The sequence below is a fragment of the Ursus arctos genome, unplaced genomic scaffold (genome assembly GCF_023065955.2).
Source record: "Ursus arctos isolate Adak ecotype North America unplaced genomic scaffold, UrsArc2.0 scaffold_7, whole genome shotgun sequence".
Classification (NCBI taxonomy): Eukaryota; Metazoa; Chordata; class Mammalia; order Carnivora; family Ursidae; genus Ursus; species Ursus arctos.
The window spans coordinates 65,733,304-65,758,378 of NW_026623089.1; the positions used below are offsets into that span (position 1 = coordinate 65,733,304).

Genomic DNA, 25,075 nt, shown 5'->3' on the forward strand with positions numbered 1-25,075 from the left:
GAACATAGAAATTAGACTTCTTTGAATATATCTTATTTTGTATATTTAACTTCAGAATCATGTAAATATTATGAAAAATTCTAAAACAAAGCTAAATAAATGAAAAAAAATGAATCACTGAAAATTGAAAGTAAAACAAAACAAATGAACCTGTTCCTAAGTGGGACATACTTCTGAAAAGGAACTATTGCAATGAACTCTTCAACAGTAAAATTTAACTGTATATCCCTTCTGGGGATATGCCCTAAGGATATAGACCAAACCAAACTACACAACCAAATAAGAAAACCCCCAAGGTATTAAACTGTTTTCAGTAATCATATTGTTGATAGTAAGGTTGATAATATTATTTGGAATCTTTTGTGTGTTTTATTATAAGAAAAGTAATTATGCTGGTGGTGTTGAGAATTGAAATTTTTTGGCATGGTTGAAAAGAAAAACAAATGTAAAATTGATGATGTTATATAAAAGCCCTGTAGCCCTAAATTTGAATTGGAAATATCAGTATGAACTCATAATGTATTTTATCCTCAACAAAACAAATTTTTTAGCTCTATCCACCCAAAACCCTAGACACAAAGACCAGCCCAGTAGCAGTAAACTCCCCTACAATCTGGATGATGTTCTCTAAATGTTGCTAACCACTAAGGAACCAGGATTCTTTGGGGAAATGGTTGCTTCCAGGTCTGCAAGTGAACCTAGAAATTTTGTCATACCAGAAAGGAAAGATGCCATGAAATAATACTAGAACGATGTCCAAAGGACTGAAGACCTAACTTGAACAAGTTCTCATTGATCAAGGATGGGACAATTTCAGCATCAATAAGGATAGTAGCTGCAATGTTTAAAGCTATAGGTTCATAATGACATCAAAAAAGAAGAAACCTTCATTGGATATCTTTGGAAGATTTCAGGGAACCATTTCATTATCTTGAAAAGAAGTAAATTAAAGGAAAATATCAGAAGTCTATTTCAGGTTTCTTGTGTGATCTTCATTTCCGAATAACCAAATAGTAGATAAATAAAAATTTCTCTGTAAAGGAATTTAACTGATAAATGAAGAAGAAATAGCAAACTTCAGATATCATCAGGCAACGACTATCAGTGGCTGATAACGTCACAGAGAAGGAAACCGTCAGAATCATGTGCCTCCTGAAGTAGTCCTGGCAAGAAAGAAAAAAATTAACTGAAATCTGATTAAGACTCTAGATCTTATTACTGATTTATAAAAAATACAAGGGACAGAGGAACATGCTCAATGTTACCACAGAGATATAATCAACAAAACCCAAACTGGAAAACTTTACAAGACAATTGAGACCCTGTATCTTCAACAAATATTTTAAGGGGAAAAGAAGAGATGGGGAATTAATTACAGGTTAGAAGAGACTTAGAAGATATAACAAGCAATTGGAATATGTGGGTCTTTTTTTTTTTTTTTTTTAAGATTTTACTTATTTATTTATTTGTCGGAGAGAGAGAGAGAGCACAAGCAGGGGAGAAGCGGGCAGAGAGAGAAGCAGGCTCCCCACTGACCAAGGAGCCTGATGCGGGATGCAATTCTACGACCCTGGGATTCATGACCTGAGCCGAAGGCAGCCGCTTAATCAACTGAGCCACCCAGGCATCCCGGAATATGTGGGTCTTATTTTTGACTCTGATTTAAATAAGCTGTAAACAAAAATAAAGAAAGAAAGAAACTGAGTAAGATTATAATACAATCAGGGAAGAGTGAACACTGACTAGCTTTGATAATATTAAGGGATGATTAACATTTTTAGATCTGATGATATTAAAGAAAAGAGTTCTTTATTAACTTCTTTTAGTATGAAAGAGAAAAGTTGTGTATCAGAGAAAAAGCTTGTATCTTTTAGAGCAGGGGTGGGCAAACCATGGCCTGTGGGCCAAATGTGTCCCACAGCACGTTGTGTAAGTGAAGTTGGTTGGAACACAGCCATTCCCATTTGTTTGTCTATTGTCTCTGGCTCTTGTGCACCCACTCCAGTGGCAGATTTGAGACCTTATATGACGACACCTTATCTGTCATTTTGCCAACTGGCTAACTTGTTTTAGAGATACTTATTGACATATTTACAGATGAAATGATGTGATACCTGGGGTTTGCTTCAAAATATTCCAGGGATGGGAGAATAGGTGGTGATGTAGATGAATTGGGATTGATTGTATTGAATTTGGGCTTATAATTGTTTCATTATAGTATTCTCTTTATGTTTTTTTTGAAAATTTTCATAATAAAATATTTTTTAAATAACGTAAATCTGTACTTACATAATAATATTTCCATGATATATTGTTAAATGAATGAAGTAATTTGTAAAATGGTTTTGCATGAAAAATATATTTATATTATATATAGGTATGTCATGAAAATGGGTAAAGTAATACAGACAAAACTGTTAACAGTGGGAGTGGAAATGGGTGGGGTGAGAAATGGTTTTTTTTTTTAACTTCATACTGTTCTTTTTTTTTTTTTTAAATGATTTTTTATTATATTATGTTAGTCACCATACAGTACATCCCCGGTTTCCGATGTAAGGCTCGATGATTCATTAGTTGTGTATAACACCCAGTGCACCATGCAATACGTGCCCTCCTTACTACCCATCACCGGTCTATCCCATTCCCCCACCCCCCTCCCCTCTGAAGTCCCAGTTTGTTTCTCATAGTCCATAGTCTCTCATGTTTCATTCCCCCTTCTGATTACCCCCCCTTTCTTTATCCCTTTCTTCCCCTACCGATCATCCTAGTTCTTATGTTCCATAGATGAGAGAAATCATATGATAGTTGTCTTTCTCTGCTTGACTTATTTCACTTAGCATTATCTCCTCCAGTGCTGTCCATGTTGTAGTAAATGTTGAGAACTCGTTCTTTCTGATAGCTGAGTAATATTCCATCGTATATATGGACCACAACTTCTTAATCCAGTCATCTGTTGAAGGGCATCTCGGCTCCTTCCACAATTTAGCTATTGTGGACATTGCTGCTATGAACATTGGGGTGCATATGGCCCTTCTCTTCACTACGTCTGTATCTTTGGGGTAAATACCCAGTAGTGCAATGGCTGGATCATAGGGTAGCTCAATTTTTAACTTTTTAAGGGACCTCCACACTGTTTTCCAGAGTGGCTGTACCAACTTGCATTCCCACCAACAATGTAGGAGGGATCCCCTTTCTCCACATCCTCTCCAACAATTGTTGTTTCTTGCCTTGTCTATTTTTGCCATTCTAACTGGCGTAAGGTGGTATCTCAGTGTGGTTTTGATTTGAATTTCCTTGATGGCTAATGATTTTGAACATTTTTTCATGTGTCTGTTAGCCATTTGTATGTCTTCATTGGAAAAGTGTCTGTTCATATCTTCTGCCCATTTTTTGATTTGTTTATTTGTTTCTCGTGTATTGAGTTTGAGAAGTTCTTTGTAGATCTTGGATACCAGTCCTTTATCTGTAGTGTCATTTGCAAATATCTTCTCTCATTCCGTGGGCTGCCTCTTAGTTTTTCTGACTATTTCCTTGGATGTGCAGAAACTTTTAATCTTGATGAAGTCCCACAAGTTCATTTTATCTTTTGTTTCTCTTGCCTTTGGGGATGTGTCATGAAAAAGGTTGCTTTGGCCGATGTCGTAGAGGTTGTTGCCTATGTTCTCCTCTAGAATTTTGATGGATTCCTGTCTCACATCGAGGTCTTTCATCCATTTGGAGTTTATTTTTGTGTATGGTGTGAGATAGTGGTCAAGTTTCATTCTCTTGCATGTAGCTGTCCAATTTTCCCAGCACCATTTATTGAAGAGACTGTCTTTTTCCCACCGGATGTTTTTTCCTGCTTTATCAAATATTAGTTGCCCAAAGAGCCGAGGGTCCATTTTTGGGCTCTCTATTCTGTTCCATTGGTCTATGTGTCTGTTTTTGTGCCAGTACCATGCTGTCTTTGTGATCACAGCTTTGTAGTACAGCTTGAAATCCGGCATTGTGATGCCCCCAGCTTTGTTTTTCCTTTTCAACAGTTCCTTGGAGATTCGGGGCCTTTTCTGTTTCCATACAAATTTAAGGACTGTTTGTTCCAGTTCTTTGAAAAATGTCCTTGGTATTTTGATCGGGATAGCATTGAAAGTGTAGATTGCTCTGGGTAGTATGGACATTTTAACTATGTTAATTCTTCCGATCCATGAGCATGGAATATCTTTCCATCTTTTTATGTCTTCCTCAATGTCTTTTAAGAGTGATTTATAGTTTCTAGAATATAGGTCCTTTACGTCTCTGGTTAAGTTAATTCCAAGGTAACGTATGGTTTTTGGTACTATTGTAAATGGGATGGATTCCCTAATTTCTCTTTCTTCGGTCTCGTTATTTGTGTATAGAAATGCAACTGATTTCTGAGCATTGATTTTGTATCCTGCCACGTTACTGAATTGCTCTATAACTTCTAATAGTTTGGGAGTGGCTTCTTTTGGGTTTTCCATATAGAGTATCATGTCATCTGCAAAGAGAGACATTTTGACTTCTTCTTTGCCAATTTGAATACCTTTGATCCCTTTTTGTCGTCTGATTGCTGTTGCAAGGACTTCTAGTACTATGTTGAATAATAGTGGCGAGAGTGGGCATCCTTGTCGAGTTCCTGATCTTAAGGGAAAGGCTTCCAGCTTTTCCCCATTGAGAATAATATTTGCAGTAGGCTTTTCATAGATGGCTTTTATGAGATTGAGAAATGTACCTTCTATTCCTACACTCTGAAGGGTTTTAATCAGGAAAGGATGCTGTATTTTGTCAAATGCTTTTTCGGCATCGATTGAGAGGATCATATGGTTCCTGAGTCTTTTCTTGTTGATATGATGTATCACGCTGATTGATTTGCGAATATTGAACCACGCTTGCATCCCAGGTATGAATCCCACTTGATCGTGATGGATAATCCTTTTAATGTACTGTTGGATTCTATTAGCAAGTATCTTGTTGAGGATTTTGGTGTCCATATTCATTAGGGAAATCGGTCTGTAATTCTCCTTTTTGATGGGGTCTTTGCCTGGTTTGGGGATCAAGGTAATATTGGCCTCATAGAATGAGTTTGGTAGCTTTCCTTCTGTTTCTATTTTTTGAAATAGCTTTAGGAGAATAGGTATTATTTCTTCTTTGAATGTTTGGTAGAATTCCCCAGGAAAACCGTCCGGGCCTGGAGTTTTGTTATTTGGAAGGTTGTTTATCACTGACTCAATTTCTTCATAATTAATTGGCCTGTTTAAGGAATCAATTTCTTCCGGTTTCAATCTTGGTAGTTTATAGGTTTCCAGGAAGGATTCCATCTCTTCCAGATTGCTTAGTTTATTGGCATATAGCTGTTGATAAAAATTTCTAATAATCCTTCCAATTTCAATGGTGCTCGTCGTGACCTCTCCTTTTTCATTCATAATTTTAATAATCTGGGTCCTTTCTCTTTTCTTTTGGATAAGTCTTGCCAGTGGTCTGTCAATTTTATTGATTCTCTCCAAGAACCAGCTTCTAGTCCTGTTGATCTGCTCTACTGTACTTCTGGTTTCTGCTTGATTGATTTCAGCTCTAATTTTGGTCAACTGCTTCCTTGTGCGTGGATTAGGCTTGTCCCTCTGTTGCTGTTCCAGCTTCTTGAGGTGAGAATATAAAAACTGCATTTTAGATTTTTCTATTCTTTTGAGTGAGGCTTGGATGGCTATGTATTTCCCCCTTAGGACTGCCTTTGCAGTATCCCATAGGTTTTGGACTGTTGTATTTTCATTCTCATTGGTCTCCATAAATTGTTTAACTTGATTTTTGATTTCCTGGTTTATCGAGTCATTCCTGAGCAGGATGGTTCTTAGTCTCCAAGTGTTTGAGTTTCTTCCAAATTTTTCCTTGTGGTTGAGTTCCAATTTCAGAGCGTTGTGGTCTGAGAATATGCAGGGGATAATTTCAATCTTTTGGTATCGGTTGAGACCTGTTTTGTGTCCCAGAACATGGTCTATTCTTGAGAATGTTCCATGGGCATTAGAATAGAATGAGTATTCTTTGGTTCTGGGGTGTAGTGTTCTATATATATCTAAGAGGTCCAACTCGTCGAGTATGGCATTCAAAGCCTTTGATTCTTTGCTTAGTTTTTGCCAGGGTGTTCTGTCTATTTCTGATAGTGGAGTGTTGAGGTCCCCTACTATTAATGTATTTTTATTTATATGTCTCTTTATTCTGGTTAAGAGTTGGCTTGTGTATCTTGCTGCTCCCCTGTTGGGGGCATATATATTTATAATTGTCATATCCACTTGTTGAATACTTCCCTTAAGAATAATATAGTGCCCTTCTGCATCTCTAACTATAGTCTGTAGTTTAAAATCCAATTTATCTGATATGAGAATTGCTACCCCAGCTTTCTTTTGAGGTCCATTTGCATGAAAGATGGTACTCCATCCCCTTACTCTCAGTCTGAATGCATCTTTGGGTTTGAAATGAGTCTCTTGTAGACAGCAAATGGATGGGTCATTTCTTTTTATCCAATCTGCAACCCTGTGGCGTTTTATGTGATGGTTCAAACCATTTACATTAAGACTGATTACTGAGAGATATGATTTTAATGTTGCCATGTTGCCAGTAAAGTCTTTGTATTGGCTGTGACTTTCTGTTCTGTATCACTCTTGGGGCATTTTTACTTTTATAGAACCCCCCGTAATACCTCCTGTAGGGCTGGTTTCGTGGTTACAAAATTGGTTAGTGACTGGCGATTCTGAAATGTCTTTATTTCTCCATCAATTCTGAATGACAGCCTTGCTGGATAAAGGATCCTTGGCTGCATGTTTTTCTCTGAAAGAGCTTTAAATATGCTCCCCCAACCCTTTCTCTCATTCCAGGTCTGTGTAGACAGGTCTGACGTAATTCTGATGCTTTTGCCTTGGTACATGAGAAATTTCTTTGCCCTGGCCGCTTTCAATACTGTATCCTTGCATCTAATATTTGCGAAATGCACTATGACGTGACGTGGCGTAGGTTTGTCATAGTTGAGCTTGGGAGGGGTCCTCTCTGCCTCTTGGACACGAATGTTTGTTTCCCTTGCTAGATTAGGGAAGTTTTCAGCTACAATTTGTTCAAATATCTCTTCTAGACCTCTGTTTTTCTCCACCCCCTCGGGGATGCCGATGATTCTAACATTGGATCGTTTCATTGAGTCAGTAATCTCCCGTAACCTACATTCGTGGGCGTGGATTTTTTTAAGACCATCTTCTATTTTCATTTTTTCCTCTATTAACCCATCCTCCAATTCACTAACCCGTTCCTCTGCTTCTGCGACCCTGGCCGTCAGAGCCTCTAGTTTTGCCTGCATTTGGCTCATAGAATTTTTAATTTCTGTCAGATTCGCTCTCATTTCTGTCCTTAGGGATTCTATATTCTCAGTAACCTTTTCGTTAATAGTTTTTTCAATTCTACTCATCATTTTGACCATCGTTACTCTGAATTCCATTTCTGATAATTTGGTTACATCCATATCCATTATTTCTGTGGCAGAGGCCACAGAATCACTGTCTTTTCTTTGCTGGGGGGGGCTTCTCCTTCTTGTCATTCTGATGAAGAGAGGTTGCAGGGTTGTCCAGAGCCCAAATTATTGACTGGGTCCCAGGCCGTGCCCCTTGTTTTATAGGGATCTTAGGGATGTGGGCTTCTTCTTTAAAGATTTTATTTATTTATTTATGTGGCAGCCAACCAGCGAGAGAGGGAACAGAAGCAGGGGAGTGGGAGAGGAAGAAGCAGGCTCCCAGCGGAGGAGCCCGATGAGGGACTCCTTTCCGGAACGCTGGGATCACGCCCTAAGCCGAAGGCAGGCGCTCAATGACTGCGCCACCCAGGCGCCCGGGTTGTGGGCTTCTTGATTTTTCAGCCTGCCTTCTGGGGGAGGGGCCTGCCGCGCCGATACTCAGGCAGCCCTGTTTGGTTAGAGTCTCCGTGTCCCCTGCGAGGGGGGATGGGGATGGGCACTCCCTGAGCCGGTATTTCCAGGCTTTTGTTCTCTGGCGGCTTTCCCTGGCGGTTTGCTGTGCCTCTTCTGAGAGTCAGAGCAGCAGCGGCCAAATTTCAGCCTCTCAATACTCAGCGCTGGCGATGTTCATTTGTAGAGATCCAGATGCGTCTTCCTGCGTCTCAGGCTGGTTCCGTGGTTGTTTAGGCTGGTCTGGTACCTATCCAGCTCGACTCGGGGGACCGGCTGAAAACGGTGTCTCCTACTCCTCCGCCATCTTAACTCCTCTCTCTAAAGACGTTTCTTAAATTTTCTGTCTCCATTTACTCATCTTTTTGGCTTTTCAAAACCTTGCCTAACTGGTCTGGTTTGCTTAGGGGTGCTCCAGGGAACCCAGGGTCCGGGTTTAACAGTCCACTGAGAGAAAGTCAATGCGCTGGCTTGAGGAAGGCTGTTGCTTTTCATCTGAAGCCTGGAATCGGCAGCTACGTGCAGCTTAAACTTCTGAGAGCGCAGATAAGGGAATGTAACTTAGTCTCCCCCATGAGAAGGGAATAAAGAACTCCCTCTTTATTCCTTACAGTTCCCTTTTGGTTCTCAAACTGACCCACCTACACAGAGGGTAAGGGAGAGACGGAAGGAAGAGGAGCTACTCCAGATTGGTGGGTGGCGGGTTTAATCAGCCAGGGAGCTTCCGAACGAGGCATGTCCTGCGCAGCCGCAACTACAGTAGATCCCCTCATCTGCCAGCCAAAATCTTCCACGTTTACATACTGCACAGGTGGCCTCAGCAACACGGCGCTTGGTCCACGCTCTCTCTGTGAACAGGCCTCCCGCCATGGCAATGGCGGACAGAACGTGCAAGAGAAGAGGGGAGGGCGAGAGCAGCCCTAACTTCATACTGTTCTGCTTGATATTTTTCTTATTCAATTGTTGATTCCACGTTGATGGCATTGCTCAATCACATATCATGACAATACAGCTTTCCTTTTGCTTTATAATTCTCTCAAATTTTGTAATATTTATTTTGAGGATATTTTACTACATACATTTAAAGTTCTTAAATATTTTCCTATGAATTAAACATTTCATTTGTACTTAACCTAAACTCCCCCCAAAACAATGAATATGTTTTTTACAGTGATTTTTAAAAAGATATAGCCTGTTACAAGTTTCCTGTATTCCCAATTGAATTCCAAAGAAAATTGGAGACCAGCTCTTGATAAAAGATTTTCCAAAGATGTTTTCGTTTGTCTTTTTATTAATTGGCCATGGGATTCACCACCATTGGGCAAGTGGGTCTGTGGAAGGCCTGCCTGTTTCCGAGGCAGCTGTTGGTGTCTGACCCATGGTCCTTCAGTGTGAACTGTGCGGTTGGAGCCCAGGATGGAGTGGTTGCCACTGGGGAGAGGGGGGAGGCTTTCCTAGAGCAGCCCTTCTGGGTGGCTGGGCCTATTCCTGGCTGCAGAATGTCTATAAGCCCCTCACATCCTCAAATAAATCCCTTTCTTTTAAAATAAAACTCAGTGGGTACTTGGTTTGTGATTGTGAATCCTGACTGATACTACTGTACATTTTCTGTATATGATTATAGTAACTGCTGTCTTTCTTGTCCTTATCTTTTTTCTATTAAAAATTATAATGGGTGATTTATATTTGTTGGATAAATGAGTGAATGAGGGGGGCTAAGTGTGCTCCTCCTTCTGTTACACAGGGCCCAATACAAGGGTGGGATTGACATGTATGTATAAGGAACATTAAAACCTCACAGAAAAACTCACAAAGACCAGAATTGCAGAACGAACCAGTTTTGAGGCAGACCCAGGGTTGTTGGATGACTTGCCAGGCCCAGGAGGCCCGCAGTGGGTGCAGTCAGGCCTCAAGCCTCCTGCCTCTGAAGCTAGGTCTTTGGCTTTGTTACTCTGTCTCATGTCATCAGAGAAGTCTTCCAGGCTTCACCACAGTGCCAGGAGTAGGTTAGAGAGAAGTAAGATATGAGGAGGGGCTGGAGAGAAGGGGAGAACTGCAAAATTGCTCTTTCGTTTGTTTGTTTTGTTCTGATTTCCTATTTTTATCAAAACCTGGGATTTTATCTAAAATTCTCTTCTGTACCAAAGTCTTTTTTTTTTTTTTTAAGTATAGAGTTTAATAAATTTGTGTTTTGGGTGGTTTTTTTTGTTTGTTTTTTAAAGATTTTATTTATTTACAGTTTAATAATTTTTTAAATAATAATTTTTTATTATATTATGTTAGTCACCATACAGTACATTCCTAGTTTTCGATGTAAAGTTCCATGATTCGTTACTTGCATATAACACCCAGTGCTCCATGCAATATGTGCCTTTCTTAATACCCATCACCAGCCTATCCCATTCCCCCACCCCCCTGCCCTCTGACACCCTCAGTTTGTTTCCCAGAGTCCATAGTCTCTCATGGTTCATTCCCCCTTCTGTTTACCCCCCCTTCTTCTTCCCTTTCTTCTCCTACCTATCTTCCTACTTCTTATGTTCCATAAATGAGTAAAACCATAATTGTCTTTCTCTGCTTGACTTATTTCGCTTAGCATTATCTCCTCCAGTCCCGTCCATGTTGCAGCAAATGTTGAGAAATTGTTCTTTTTGATGGCTGAGTAATATTCCATTGTATATATGGACCACATAGTCTTAATCCAGTCATCTGTTGAAGGGCTTCTCGGCTCCTTCCACGATTTAGCTATTGTGCACAATGCTGCTATGAACATTGGGGTGTATATGGCCCTTCTCTTCACTACATCTGTATCTTTGGGGTAAATACCTAGTAGTGCAATGGCTGGGCCATAGGGTAGCTCAATTTTTAACTTTTTAAGGGACCTCCACACTGTTTTCCAAAGTGGCTGTACCAACTTGCATTCCCACCAACAATGTAGGAGGGATCCCCTTTCTCCACATCCTCTCCAACAATTGTTGTTTCCTGCCTTGTCAATTTTTGCCATTCTAACTGGCGTAAGGTGGTATCTCAATGTGGTTTTGATTTGAGTTTCTCTGATGGCTAATGATTGTACTAAAGTCTTTTAAGGGCAGTGGCAATGTTATCATTTTTGTCCCAACAACACCAAGTACAATGCCCTGTAAAAAGAAAAAAAAAAAACCTCTATGAAAATCAGGGTATTGGGTGACCCAGGAACAACCATCCCCATGAGCTCAGTGAGCCAGACAACTTTCATAAGAGGAAGAAGAGTTGTCATTCTCTGATAACCCATTTTTCCATCTGCAGCCTTTCGCTTTCAGTACTTTGTAACCTGGGATGATGGATCTTCTATAAGACAGGATGAAGAAGCCTTCTTGAGTGCTGGATATCCCGTCCTGGTGAAGGAGCATCTTAGAGAGAGTGGCAATGGTAGCCACGTCTCTCAAGGTAGCACAATCATTTTCAGAGACAGGAAAACACAAGATGAATCTAGCCAAGGCCAAGGAGAGAAGACCCCCCCCACCCCTTACTTCTCCAGGCTTTGAGGCACAAGGCAGGCATTGCCAAGGGGAGCATGGTTCTCTCAAGGACATTTCTTTGGCTTGGCAGAATTTCTTTAGCTCTTGGTTTAACACTCTGTTGGCGGTGTTTAAATTTTAAAGAACCTGAAATAATCTAGAAAAACAATCTAGAAAAAGAAACCTAGAATAATCCATAAGTCTAACGTACCTGGCACATCTTGGGTGAAAGTTCTAACAAAAGTTATTGTATAGACAGGCTTCCTGTTTCAGTTCTATAAGTTTCTAAATTTCCTCTTGGCTTGTTGGGAACTTCATTAAAATGCCTTTGCACCAGCTCCTTGGAGGCAAGCGCTTCTTTGGTTTCTTAAAACATTCTTCTACAAATCCCTTCATGATTTCAGGCAGAGTATGGGTGGGCAGCCTCCCCCCATTCTTCCTGGAAAAAACCCTGGCCATCTATGACAGATGGAGGCACATTGATTGAATCTAAAGCTACTGAATAATAAAAACTCATGAAAAATAAATGCACCCAGAGAAATAAGCTTTTCCATAGCAGCCCATTCCATCATATTTTCCTGATGGCCTATCTAATTTATGATGGCAATTCCATGGCAGTTCCTCTTAATTTCCTATTATGGGTAATTTATTTTTTCCCCTTCTGAACATGCAGTATAAAAGTTTTTATTGCACACATAAGGGAAAAGGAGACAGCCTCAGACACTGAGCTAATGCCAACACAACATCTTGAATTGCCCCTTGGATATAGGCTTTTGTAAAAGTTAATCAGTTGGAAGACTGTATAGCAAGAACAGTTTTGATTAGAGTCCCCATTTAAACTCTGAAGGCAGAGAAAAGGGTTAGCTGTCACAAGGTGAAAAATTTGGGTAAAAAATGGGACACCCTTAGCCACAGATTTTGAAAACAGATGCACACCATTTTCAGGCAGCTCCAAATGAGCCCACCCACTCCACACACTCCGTTCCACTGCTGAGCGTACAGTGCTTGCCACTGCTAATCGAAACATGGTTTGGTAGACCAAGGAACAGAACAGCGATCAGAACTGAGGGAGAGAACAGAAACGTGGTTGTGGGCTAAGTGGCACCCATGAGATGGAACCTGTGGTCGCTCGTCCCAACCTGTGGAAGTTTCCTTTGGGGAGAAGAAAACTGAAGAGAAGGTCTGAAAGTACAAAGGGGCTGCTTCCTCAGGATATCCCCAAGAGTGGAGAGGAGGGAGACCAAGTCGCAGGGGCTGTGTGGTGTGCTATGGACGAAGACATTGGCTCATGTAAGTTGGCAAGTCCAGCTTTGCTCACTCTTGTGGTCAATAATGTGGATTCCACAAATGTAACTGTCCTGTCAAAGAAAGCGGAAACTCTCTTTTTGGACCCCTTCCAAACAGAAGGAAGAGTGACCATTTAAATTTCTGACACGTCTGTAAAATATGGTGTGGTGAAACGGACAGAGATCTTAGAGCTGGAAGACTTGGATTTGAATCCTGGCTGTGTGGTCTTTTATTTGATTTTTTAACTTATTTATTTATTTATTTATTTATTTATTTATTTATTTATTATTTTTAAAGATTTTACTTATTTGTCAGAGAGAGAGAGAGTACAAGCAGGGGAGATGGCAGGTAGAGGGAGAAGCAGACTCCCCGCTGAGCAGGCAGCCCAATGTGGGACTTGATCCCAGGACCCTGAAATCATGACCTGAGCCAAAGGTGGATGCTTAATCGATTGAGCCACCAGGTGTCCCTAAAATTTTTATTTTTTAAATTTTGTTTACGTTTTCACTTTAATTCTGGTTAGTTAAACCCAGAGTTACATTAGTTTCAGGTGTACAATATAGTGATTCAACAGTATTGAATTTCTTTTTTTTTAATGTTTATTATATTATGTTAGTCACCATACAGTACATCCCTGGTTTCTGATGTAAAGTTCAATGATTCATTAGTTGCGTATAACACCAAGTGCACCGTGCAATACGTGCCCTCCTTACTACCCATCACTTCTTTGCCCACTTGCCAAGTAGACGTGAGTTGGAATGATGCCTCTGCCCCTAAGAATGTTGTGATGGGGGCAGACACTTTCCTCACATCTCTCCCATGAAGCACTGTTTTCAATGGTTCAGTTTTTATTCCATTTATTTTCATCATGATGCAATCCAGTACTTTACTCACATCATTGCATCTGTGTTTGTTTTTTCTCTTGAGCCAGTCTAGAAGCCCCTGAGAGACAGGCCCACTCTTAGGACAACCTGTTCTGCATGGTGCTGGGAAGGCGCTGTGCTAGGCACACGCGGAGTACGTGAGGATGTGCTTGGTGACTAAGGAAGAGACCTTCACTTCCCTCCCACATAACCACCCATTAGTGACCTAAAGTGTCTGGTAACGACTCCTCTGGACTCTGGGACAGCACAGACTCTTCGGGTGTCCATGGGCATCACCAAGAAAACAGAAATTTGGGCCCACCACACAAATGTGAACCATGTAGCAAGACTTTTCCCCTCAGCTCACCAGATTGTTTTTTTAATTAGTTGAAGCTGGTAGGCTTTAAATCATAACCAGACGATACAAGTTGGTTATAACACAGTAATTTAAATGTAGGCACAACAGGGAAGTCTGAATCACAAACAGTGGGATCACTTCATGATGCTGCATTTTTTCAGAGTGTGGGAGCCCAGCCCGGGACCGCCTGGCTGCCGCTGATAAGGGCTCTCCCCAGTTAGCAGGGAGAGGAGGGGTCCTCAGGCCCTTACTCCTGGCAAGGTGGGGCAGGTGCTATAAACTGCCAGAACCCTGCCACCCCCCACCCCAACCCGCAAGGGTATGATAGAGAGCTACCCAAGGCTCGCCATTCACAGAGCAGCAATATGGCGCAGTGCACTGGGCTCAGTAGTGAGATTTCAGAATAGAATGAGAGAGTTCCTTGTGGATTCTGAGTCATTTAATGATTCGGGGTCAGTTGAGAGATTAGGTGGATGTTTATCCACCTCTCTCTCTCTCTCTCTCTCCCCCCCACACACACACACAGAGTCAATCATCACAGGGAAGGTCATTAGTAGCACCGATTCTAGAGGTTGGGAAGTGGGAATGCCAAGAGTTCCAGGAATAGCAGGATCGATGGGAGCTCTCTGCCTTCCAGGCTTTGCCATGGGCTAACAAAGAGGAAAGGTCTAAGTTGAAGACAGGCAGTTACCTGTTGACCTATGGAAGGTCAGTGCTTTTTGTACTTTCCCAAAGCAAAGCATCATTAACCCTTTAGCTTCTATCAGTTGTACTTTTCAGATTAGCTCTGTGACGATCCATGTTCCTCCTCTCTCCACCTGCTATGCGGAAGTCCTGAGGTCAGCATCTCAGGGTTAAAGGACCACTAAGTTCAGGGCACCTGGGTGGCTCAGTAATTAAGCATTTGCCTTCAGCTCAGGTCATGATCCCGGGGTCTTGGGATCAAGCCCCGCATCAGGCTTCCTACTCGGTGAGCCTGCTTCTCCCTCTCCCTCTGCCTCCTGCTCCCCCTGCTTGTGCTCTCTCTCTCTCTGTCAAATAAATAAAATCTTTTTTAAAAAAAAAAAGACCCCTAAGTTCATCCATGCCCACTCTCCATCTGATACGGTCATTGGCTAAATTATTGACCTGGTTCTTGGTCACCAGGGTACAATGTCACCTACTGTCGTTGTCACTGTAGCTGGTTCCAGATTTGCTTGGCTTTGAAAGTTGAAAAGTCATTTTCTATTCATAGGTCTGCTTGCTTGTGGTTTCCTCCAGTCCATGGATTATTTGGCCCTGTGTTGCACCACCGCAGGGTGTGCTGACACCCCCAGAAGGCTGCCTGTCTGAAAGGAGGAGATTGTGGAAAAAGAAAGACTTGCAGATCCAAAAGGGTACAGACAAATCTCCAGAAAATCTCAATTTCTTTTTCAGAAGAGGTGTCTCCCAATTGAGCAAACATCGGTAGGGAAAGGTGAAACACTGGGGATTTTCAGGGGTAAGTTTCTCTCTTTTTTTTTTTTTAATTTTTTAATTTTTTAAAATTTTTTAAAATGTTTTTTATTGTATTATGTTAGTCACCATACAGTACATCCCCGGTTTCCGATGTAAAGTTCGATGATTCATTAGTTGGCGTATAACACCCAGTGCACAATGCAATACGTGCCCTCCTTACTACCCATCACCGGTCTATCCCATTCCCCCACCCCCCTCCCCTCTGAAGCCCTCAGTTTGTTTCTCATAGTCCATAGTCTCTCATGCTTCATTCCCCCTTCTGATTACCCCCCCTTTCTTTATCTCTTTATTCCCCTACCGATCATCCTAGTTCAGGGGTAAGTTTCTCTTATACTAGGACGTGTGAGGACCTTGGAGGAAGCATCTATATTTAGATTCGGGCAAAGAAAGTGATATTAAAGATGGCCTTAGGAGCCAAGTAACCATTACTGGACAGCATCTGATGGGACAAGAGAATCACAGAGAGGGGAAGAACTTTACATAACCTCAAGGATTTTGACTTTCTGAACATTAAGACTGCTATACATTGCCCAAGAATGCTGCTGACCTCCCATGACAATAGTAGTGGCCTTTTTGGTACTCCCACGGGAATATAAGTTCTGGGAGGGTGAGAACCCTACCATCTTGTTCTGATCATTCCTAGAGCCCAGCCCAGTGCCTGGCAGCTACTGGGTCCATCACAGATATCTGCTGGATAAGTGAGTGAATATTGATTGAGGAGATAATATAACACCAAGTGGTCATAAATCCACTTAAATTTTTAAAGGACCTGCAGTTTACTAAGTAAATGGCATGCGTATTTATCTGAAATATTATTGTGTATATATGCGCAAAATAGATCACAGATGGTACTCTACTTATAAAAGGTTGGGTTTCAAATGGCTGCTTATAGGTGTCTTTGTCCAAAATGAGATTATATAAGCAATGTTAATGCCGTCAGTGGTAGCAGTGGAGTTGATGTGTTTTTGCTGTAATTAAAGTATACTAAAGGCATACACTATGGCCTTAATATTGATAGGTAGCGGCTTTTGAGTGCTTACCATATACCAGGGTTCATGCTAGTGTTTTTTTTTTTTTTTAAGATTTTATTTATTTATTTGACAGAGATAGAGAGAGAGCACATGAACAGGGGAAAGGGCAGAGGGAGAAGCAGGCTCCCTGCAAGGAGCCTGATGCGGGGTTCGATCCCACGACCCCGAGATCATGACCTGAGTCGAAGGCAGACATTTCACTGACTAAGCTACCAGGCACCCCCATGCTAATGTTTTGTATGCATTACTTCCCTTAACCCTATGGGCTTCTGAGGAAGTTACATTAATGATTTCCATTTTATAGATGGGTGAACTGAAGCTCAGAGAAGTGACGGCCTAGTTGGTTTAGCTTCTGGTCACAGGGTCAGGATTTGAATGGCAGTAACTGGTTTGGAGACTAACCACCATGCTATACTTTTGTTGGACCTATAGAAGTTTCTAAATTGAAATGCAGTAAGTGGCATGGTTTCCATATTGATTTGGTTTGTTGACCATGTTTGGTGCTCATACAGTTAGCTCATTCCTGGCAAGAACTTTGGGGCCCTGCCTGTAGAGGCTTCTTCTAGCTTAACTCCCCAGTAAAGTCAGCAAGGTCAGTCTCGAGCTCCCTGAGGCTCTCTCAGTTTTCAACCCTGGGCTCTGCCCAGTGCCTGGGTCACTGCCAGCCAAGGAACCCCTATATCAGAGGGCTCAGCTCGGCCAGCAAGTGCAGTCTGCATTATGTTGCTGCTCAGTGAACATGGAGTGAATCATAATCACCAAAGAGTCCGTTGAACTGTAATTTCCCCCCAGCCAGACAGATTGTCTTGTCTGCATGACAGGATTTTGGTTCAGGTTTCCTGATCAGTGCTCCTCTTCCAAGTCCTCTGCTGGAATTAGAACTTAGAACTGAAGTGCTCACAACCAGGGCCCAACACTCTCTATCTTGTGCTTCTTAGCCTTTCCCTGTAAGCCCGTGGTAGGAAAGGCTAGACTCCTTTAACAAAGAGATTCCAAACGGATAATAAGTCAAGCATGTTAGAATGTTCTTTCTCCCTCACACGATTAGACCCAGTGGTTGTTTCTGGTTGTTAGGGAGTCCTGATCCATACAGTGATTCAGGGACTCTGGCTCCCTTTAGTGTGTGATCCCACCATCATCTCCGGCATTATTTTTGTCGACATCCAGCTCGAAGAAGAGGACAAAGAGGATGAAGGAGTCACTACCATGTCCTAAAATCCACTCATGTTCCCATGGCTTGAGTTCTGTCACCCATGGCCATCTCTAATTACAAGGGAGGTAGGAAGTGTAGTCTGGCCAATGTGCTCAGATACTCAAGCTAAACTTGGATTCTGGTGAACAGCTGGAATTCAGGGCCACTGGACTCTATTAGCTCAGAGGCCGGGCTGCTGGTGAAAGAAGACCCCAACTAACGGTAATTTGAACAAACTGAAGGCTTACTTTCCTCTCATATGAGAGGGGTCTGGAGGTCAAGTCTAGTAAGGTGGTTCCACACCCCCCAGAGACCTATACTCCCACCGTGTTGATCTACCCACCTAGGATGTGCCTTCGTGATCCAAAATGACTGCGTAGGCCTTGACACCACACTCCATTCCAGTCCGCAGGAAGGAGGAACAGAAGGGCACAGCCCCTGTCCTGTCTAAGGAGATTCCCCTGAAGTCCTGTACAACCTTTCTGCTCACACATCCTTGGCCAGAATTTAAGTCATATGACACTGCCTCACCACAGGAAGCTGACAAACAAGATCTTTTATTCTGGGTCCACTGGGATTTTGTTCCCAAGAAGGAAAGGGACATTGGATCTTGGCGAGCTCACTGAACGCCCACGGGCTTCACCTTATTTGCAGTGTGCTCGGCTCCCCTGGAGGAGTGTGTTTCCTCAGACGCACCAGCACCTCCCCCAGGACTCTGAGCGCTGTTCAGTCTGCTCTGGAGGCTCGAGATGTTGCCTACAAACTAAAGAACAAATGTCTGTCCCAGTCAAACCACTATTGGTGGAGAAGGAACAGGAAACACATAAATCCGATGAATGTCAGAAAAGGTGAGAGTGGAAAACCCATGGCCGTTCTGGCAGTGACCCTGCACGGGTGTTGCCCGCCTCATTGGAATTTCTTTAGAATGACTGAAAAAGTTAGTACCCTTTTAGATTATCTTCTTTCAATTCATTTTGCATGGGAATCATCAGCCAAAGGTCTCTTATCTACATGTCGTGTTTCAGCCTGCAGACTACTGTCATTTTCTGTTGGCTCTTCCCTCCGACTTGATGGCTCAGGCCATCGAAACAGAGCACTTGGCCATGAGGCTAATCATCTTGCCTGCAGGTCACCTCTTCCCTGTGCAGATGGTCATCTCATTTCCTCGTAATGGCTGTTTTCCAGCTACCCCTTGTCATGCTTTGTCAGGGGTGCAAAAGCAGGGGCTGCGGGCAGATAGCTTTCCCTCCCCCGGGGCTGTTTTCTCTTCTCCTCCTGGGGCTGGATCACTCTGTGATAAGACTTTGTTAAAAGGGAAACAAGAAGGCTACATCAGGGTCTAACCAGAGGGGCAGCACGGCCTACATACTATTCTGGATTCAGTGCAAAGTGAAAAGGCAGGGCCACCTCTTTAAAAATTAAGAATTTTAAGACAGTGACAGCAGGGCATTCCTCAAGAGCAGCAAACTTGTAAGTGAGAGCCATGCGTGGGCTGCATAGCTGTGAGCTGGAGGTCTATCTCTGGAGGAGGAGCTGGGGGAAGTGGAGCAGGTCCAGCTGCTGCTTCCTACCAAAGGGGTGAGTCAGCAGCTCAGCGATGGTGTGTGTGAGCCACAGAACGCTGCCGCTCCTGGCTCCTACAAGTCTTCTGGGAACCTCTCCTGTGGCCCACCCTGCTGGAAACCTAGGGCCAGGGCATTCTGGGAAGAGCGGTTGGGCCTGGGCAAGCTGACCCATTCCGAGGCCACTGCAGTCAACCTGCCAACTGAATTCTCTCCACCAATTCTTCTTCTTCTACTTCTTTTTTTAAAGATTCTATTTATTTATTTATTTGAGAAAGAGAGAGAAAGAGAGCGCACAGGAAGAGGGGGTAGGGGCAAGGGAGAGGGAGAAGCAGATGCCTTGCTGTGCAGGGAGCCTGATGGGGGGCTCGATCCTCAGACATGACCCAAGCCAAAGGCAGAAGCTTCACCCTCGGAGCCGCCCAGGCGCCCCTCTGCCAATCCTACACACAGATCTCAGCTTGTGGTCTCTCATCCACGGATCCATAGGTGACCTTTTTACCAAACACTGTGCCCCTGCATAACAAGGCCCACCCACTTTTCAGCTGACGATCTGTGTTGTTGTCACCTGCCATCTGACCTCCTCCAATAACTGTGACGTTTTAGGTTCTCTTGTTACTACTGGATGCTACTTCAGGGCATTAATTATTTGCCAGATTGGGTCAAACTCAATGTGACCTCAAACTCAAAATAACAATGATTAAACAAGATTAAAGTTTATGTCCTTCACACAGAGGGAATCTAGAAGCGTAGTCCAGGCTGATATGGTGTCTCCGAGGTCATCGGGGACCGAGGCTCCCGCTCTCCTGTGGTTCTGTCATTTTAGCGCGAGTCTCTGAGGTATACGATGGCTGCTGAGCACCAGACACTGTCCCCTTGCTGAAAACCTTGCTCAGAAGTCCCAGACCACACTTTTGCTTGTATTTCATTGTCTGCACTGTAACCATTTGTTCACAAATGGCTGCAGGGGGGCTGGGAATTGTCTTTAATTCTGGGTGGCACTGGCTGACTTACATAATGGGATTCTGTTAGTGAAGAAGAAGAAGGAAGTAAATACAGAGAGACAGCAAGGGAGTTAGGCTCTGGAGGAAGACAGCCCCTATCCCACTTAGCAGCCCTTCCCCAGTTACAGGCTGGGCCCAACTCTTAGCCGAAGGGCCATGCGGGTCACAGGCTGCTGTGGGCCTGGATATGCGTGGCCCCGGCCCGCAATCCCTTCCCCAGCTCCCCAGCTCCTAGATCAGACCCCCCTGGATGTACATTCTGACTTGTAGTCATAAGGGTCTGCTAAGTGTTGCAGAAACTGTTGCTCTTCGAATATCAAGTGCGTTGCTGTAGACGAACAGAAGTTGCTGATGGGAAGTTAGAGATCAGCTGGACCCATGATTTTCAAGCGCTTTCAGCAATGGCAGCATTTCTTTCATTGCATGCTGAACATGTAGCCCAGTGGGAAGATGGGGTCAAAGTCGAGCTGCTTCTCTTAGAGATGGGGGTGCAGGTAGGGCTGGCACTCAGCCCTGCTCCCTCTTGTCTCTCATCTCCCATGCCGGCTTCCACGCTCCCCGCACAGAAATGCTCGAGCTTTCTGGTGTCTTGTTCGGATCAGCTCTTCTGGTCCAGGTCCATTGTTTTGCTGATGAGAACGCCAGGCCCAAGGAGGTTGTGACTGGACAGAGCTGGCAGCAGGCATGTTTTGTCCTTGCTGGTGTGTGTGTGGTGTCGGAGTTAGTGGGGCTCACTGGGGGTGCAGATCTGAGACAAGCAAAGTCCTAATGCTCTGTTGACATGGAAGTTGTCAGTACGTGGCCACAACTGGCCGAGACCTTTCTGTGTATTACAGAGGCCGTCATTCTGTCTGATGGAGCCAGTGGGAACTGGGATCATGCGGTTGACCCTGGCTATTGATTTGGTAGGGTTTTGTTTTGTTTTGTTTTGTTTTTTGGTAGTTGGAACAGCAGATTTCTAATCCCTTTGATGGATTTAGAGGCCTAGGGTAGGCTGTACTTTAATTCGTAGTAGGGTAAGAAAGAGGCATGTTAACAGCCGGCAGGAGAGTTCCTCTTAGGGAGAGAACTGTCTTTGTTTAGGAAAACGGGATTATCAGCCTCTAAGATCAGCCACTGGAGGAGGAAGGAGGGCGCAAGGCTCCGGGTTAATTGTTAGCTCCAGGCTCTTTCCTTGGCCCCTCCACCCACCTCTGCCCATAGGCTCCACTCTCTCTGCTCCGAGTTTCATTTGCTGGTAACTTGGGCTTTCTCTTGGCTCTATTGTGGCTGCCCGCCATCTTTCGTCATCCTGACTTTTTGGGTTTGACTTCCTCTGCGAATTGCTACTTTTCCTATAAGCTTTTCTTAATTTGGATTCCTGAGAATGTGAGTGGATACAACCTGTTTCTCTTTTTCATCAAGGCCTGGGTCAAAGGCCAACCTAAGGATGGCTGTCTTTAGGTGGGTGCCCACGTGGACTTCTCAGCAATGGCCGACAGAGTGAGAGGTGCCGTGGCCGCAGAGCAGCTGCTCCTTCAGCCATGGTGACTGGAGGGGCCAGGATCCTTCATAAGGGGGAATAGTCCCCATGAACGCTATTCTTAGTGTATGGCTGAGATGAAGCTAGTATCCTATTGTACTCAATTCAATTGTTGTTGTTTTTTAAAGGTTTATTTATTTGAGAGAGAGAGTGGAGGGGAGGGGCAGAGGGAGAGGCAGAGTCTTCAGCAAACTCCCTGCTGAGTGCAGAGCCCGATGTGGGGCTCGATCCCAGGACCCCAAGATCGTGACCCGAGCCGAAATCAAGACTTGCTCGCTCAGCCCCCTGCACCGCCCAGGTGCCTCTGGATTCAATTGTTTAGCACCCTGCTAGTCTGCTTATGTGCAGCCGTAAGTAAAATCCTCTACTGCATTTATTTTCTGATCACTGACTTCCTCAAAATGTCTTTCTAAGCATCTGGTTGCATGTGGTGCCAGGGTAGTGGTTTTGCAGAAAGCATTAGGGTCTTTCGCTGTGTGTGAGTGCCGACTGTTCTGAGGATGCTGGTCAGAGAGGACTCCTTCTCTTTGCCAGGCCCTACTTAATGTATTGGGTGTTGTATAAAACAGGGAGTTAGGGGGCTCCTGGCTGGCTCAGTGAGTTAAACGTCTGCCTTCAGCTCAGGTCATGACCTCAGGGTCCTGGGATCGAGTCCCACATCGGGTTCCCTGCTCAGCGGGGAGTCTGCTTCTCCCTCTCCCTCTCCCCTTACCCTCTTGCTTGTGCTCTCTCTCACTCTCAAATAAATAAATAAAATCTTAAAAAAAAATTAAGCAGGCAGCTAGGAACTCAGAAATATCTGACAAGTATTAGGCAAAAGAATTTTCCCAGGTCCCTTTTATTTTTCATTCAAGATAAGTTAGAGTAAGACCCTAGTCCCCTCTTATCCTCTTTCATTTTCTGTGGTTTCAGTTAACCCACGGTCGACTATGATCTAGGAGATGACCCTCCTTCGACATACTGTCGGGTCAACAGAAGCCTAATGCCACAGCGCCTACGTCTTTCGCCTCCCTTCGTCTCACCACGTAGGCATTTTATCACCTCACATCATCACAAGATGAGGAGTAGAGGACAATAAGATGTTTTGAGAGAGAGACACCACATTCGCATAACTTTATCACAGTTTATTGTTGTAATTATTCTATTTTATTAATTCTTGTTGCTCATCTCTTATGGTGCCTCATTTATAAATTAAATTCTCCTATAGGATGAATGTATAGGAGAAAACAGAGTATGCATAGGGATCCGTGCTATCTGTGGTTTCAGGCGTCCACGAGGGGTCTTGGACGGTCCCCTCAGATAAGGGGGATTACTACTGTAATCAGATACTAACTAGAACACTTCCTCCGCCCTTTGCAAGCAAGCATTCTTTCTTTTGACTCAAACACCTGAGTGGTGGAGGCCCTCCCTGCCAGAAGCGGGCGTCCCTGGAAGCAGAAGCACCGTGGGCCACTTCAGGGCAGAAACTAGTAGAATTAGTTTGCGAGTCCTCATTGTCCTGCCTTGGTGACTGGGAGAGTATATGTTGACACAGCCTCTGTCAGCCTCCATCTGTGAGTCGCTCCCATGAACAAAGACTGTTTTGTTGGGTAAGCACTGACATTTTCATATGGTTTGTTAGCACAGCAGAACTCAGCCTGTCCACTAACACAATATCCAATTACAACTTCTCCTTTCTCATTGGGATGCTGAGAGGTGTCCAAATGGTTTTTCAGAGTAGCTGTACCATTTTACATTATCACCGGCAATGTGTGAGTGACAGTTTCTCCATATCCTCACTAGCATTTGGTGTTATCACTTTTTTTGGTCATTCTAATCGATGTGGAGTGATATCACAATGTGGTTTTAATTTGTACTTCCCTAATTGCTAGTGATGTTGAATATCTTTTCTTGTGCTTATTTGCCATCTGTATCCTCTTTGGTGAAATGTGTCTTCATATTTTTTGACTATTTTCTAATTGACTTGTGTATTTTTTAATGTTAAGTTCTTCATATATTCTAGATACTAGGTTTTTTGGTCAGTTGTATGCTTTGCAAATATTTTCTCTCAGGCTAGAGCTTGTCTTTTCACCCTCTTAACAAGGTCTTTCACAGAGCGAAAGTTTTTAGTTTTGATGAAAAATGTTAAAAATGTATAATTTTTTTCTGTTTATGGATCATGCTTTTAGAGTCAAGTCTAAGAACTGTTTGCTTAGCTCTAGATCCTGACGATTTTCTCCTATCGTTATGTTTTACATTTTTTACATTTAAGTCTATGATCCATTTTGAGTTACTTTTTTTTATAAGGTATGACACTTAGATCATGGTTCTTTTTTTTTTTTTTTCTGGGAGTCCAAATGCTGATATGTCCAAATGTTCCAGCAGCATTTGTTGAAAAGGCCATCCTTCCCACTGAATTGGTTTTGCACCTTTGTCAAAAATCAGTTGGGCATATTTGTATGAGTTTATTTCTGAGTTCTCTATTTTGGTCTATTGATCTGTAAGTCTGTGCTTCTGCCAATACCACAGAATTTTGATTACTGTAGCTATATTATAAGTCTTCAAATTGGGTAGACTGATTCCTCCAACTTTATTCTTCTTTTTCAAATTTGTGTTGGTTCTTCAAGTTTGCCTTTCTGTATAAAGTTTATAGTCACTTTATCTATACTTACAAAAACTCTTGCAGGGATTTTGACAGGTATTATGATAAATCTGTATATTAATTTGGGGAGAATTGACATCTCTACTGGGTTGATTCTTCTAACCCATAAACATGGTATATTTCTCTCTAGAGTTAGGTCTTTTAACAATTTCTTTCGTCAGTGTTGTGTTGTTTTCAACATATAATTCCTGTGTATGTTTCATTAGATTTCACCTAAATGTTTCATTAAAATTTTTTTCATTATGATAAAAGATACATAACATAAAATTTACCATTTTAAGTATATATTTTATTGGCATTAAGGGCACTCACAATGTTGTGTAACTTCAACCACTATCTATTTTGAGAACTTTTTAAAATCATCTCAAACTGAAACCCTTAGCCATTAAACAGTTATCCCCCATGTCCCCAATCCTCTAGCCCCTAACAACCCCACCCTTCTATTTTCTATTTCTATGAACTTGACTATCTAGGTACTTCATGTAAGTGGACTCAAACGATATTTTTCTTTTTGTGACTGGTTTATTTCACTTCACATAATGTCTTCAAGATTCATCCATATGGTAGCAAATGTCAATATTTCCTTCCGCATTTAAGACCGAATGGTATTCCATTGCATGCGTATATGGCATTTTGTTTATCTGTGCATTGATAGACACTGGGTTGTTCCACAAATTGGCTATCGTGAATA

The 25,075-nt window shown here is 42.8% G+C and overlaps 1 long non-coding RNA gene across 1 annotated transcript in view; it reads left to right on the forward strand.

Annotated features, from left to right (window-relative positions):
• The window catches only part of LOC130543043 (uncharacterized), a 43,196-nt gene that overhangs the window by 12,603 nt on the left and 5,518 nt on the right, over positions 1-25,075 (forward strand). The window contains exon 2 of the long non-coding RNA XR_008958064.1: positions 15,170-15,415. This is a non-coding gene — a long non-coding RNA (uncharacterized LOC130543043). The remainder of the gene's footprint in view (positions 1-15,169; positions 15,416-25,075) is intronic.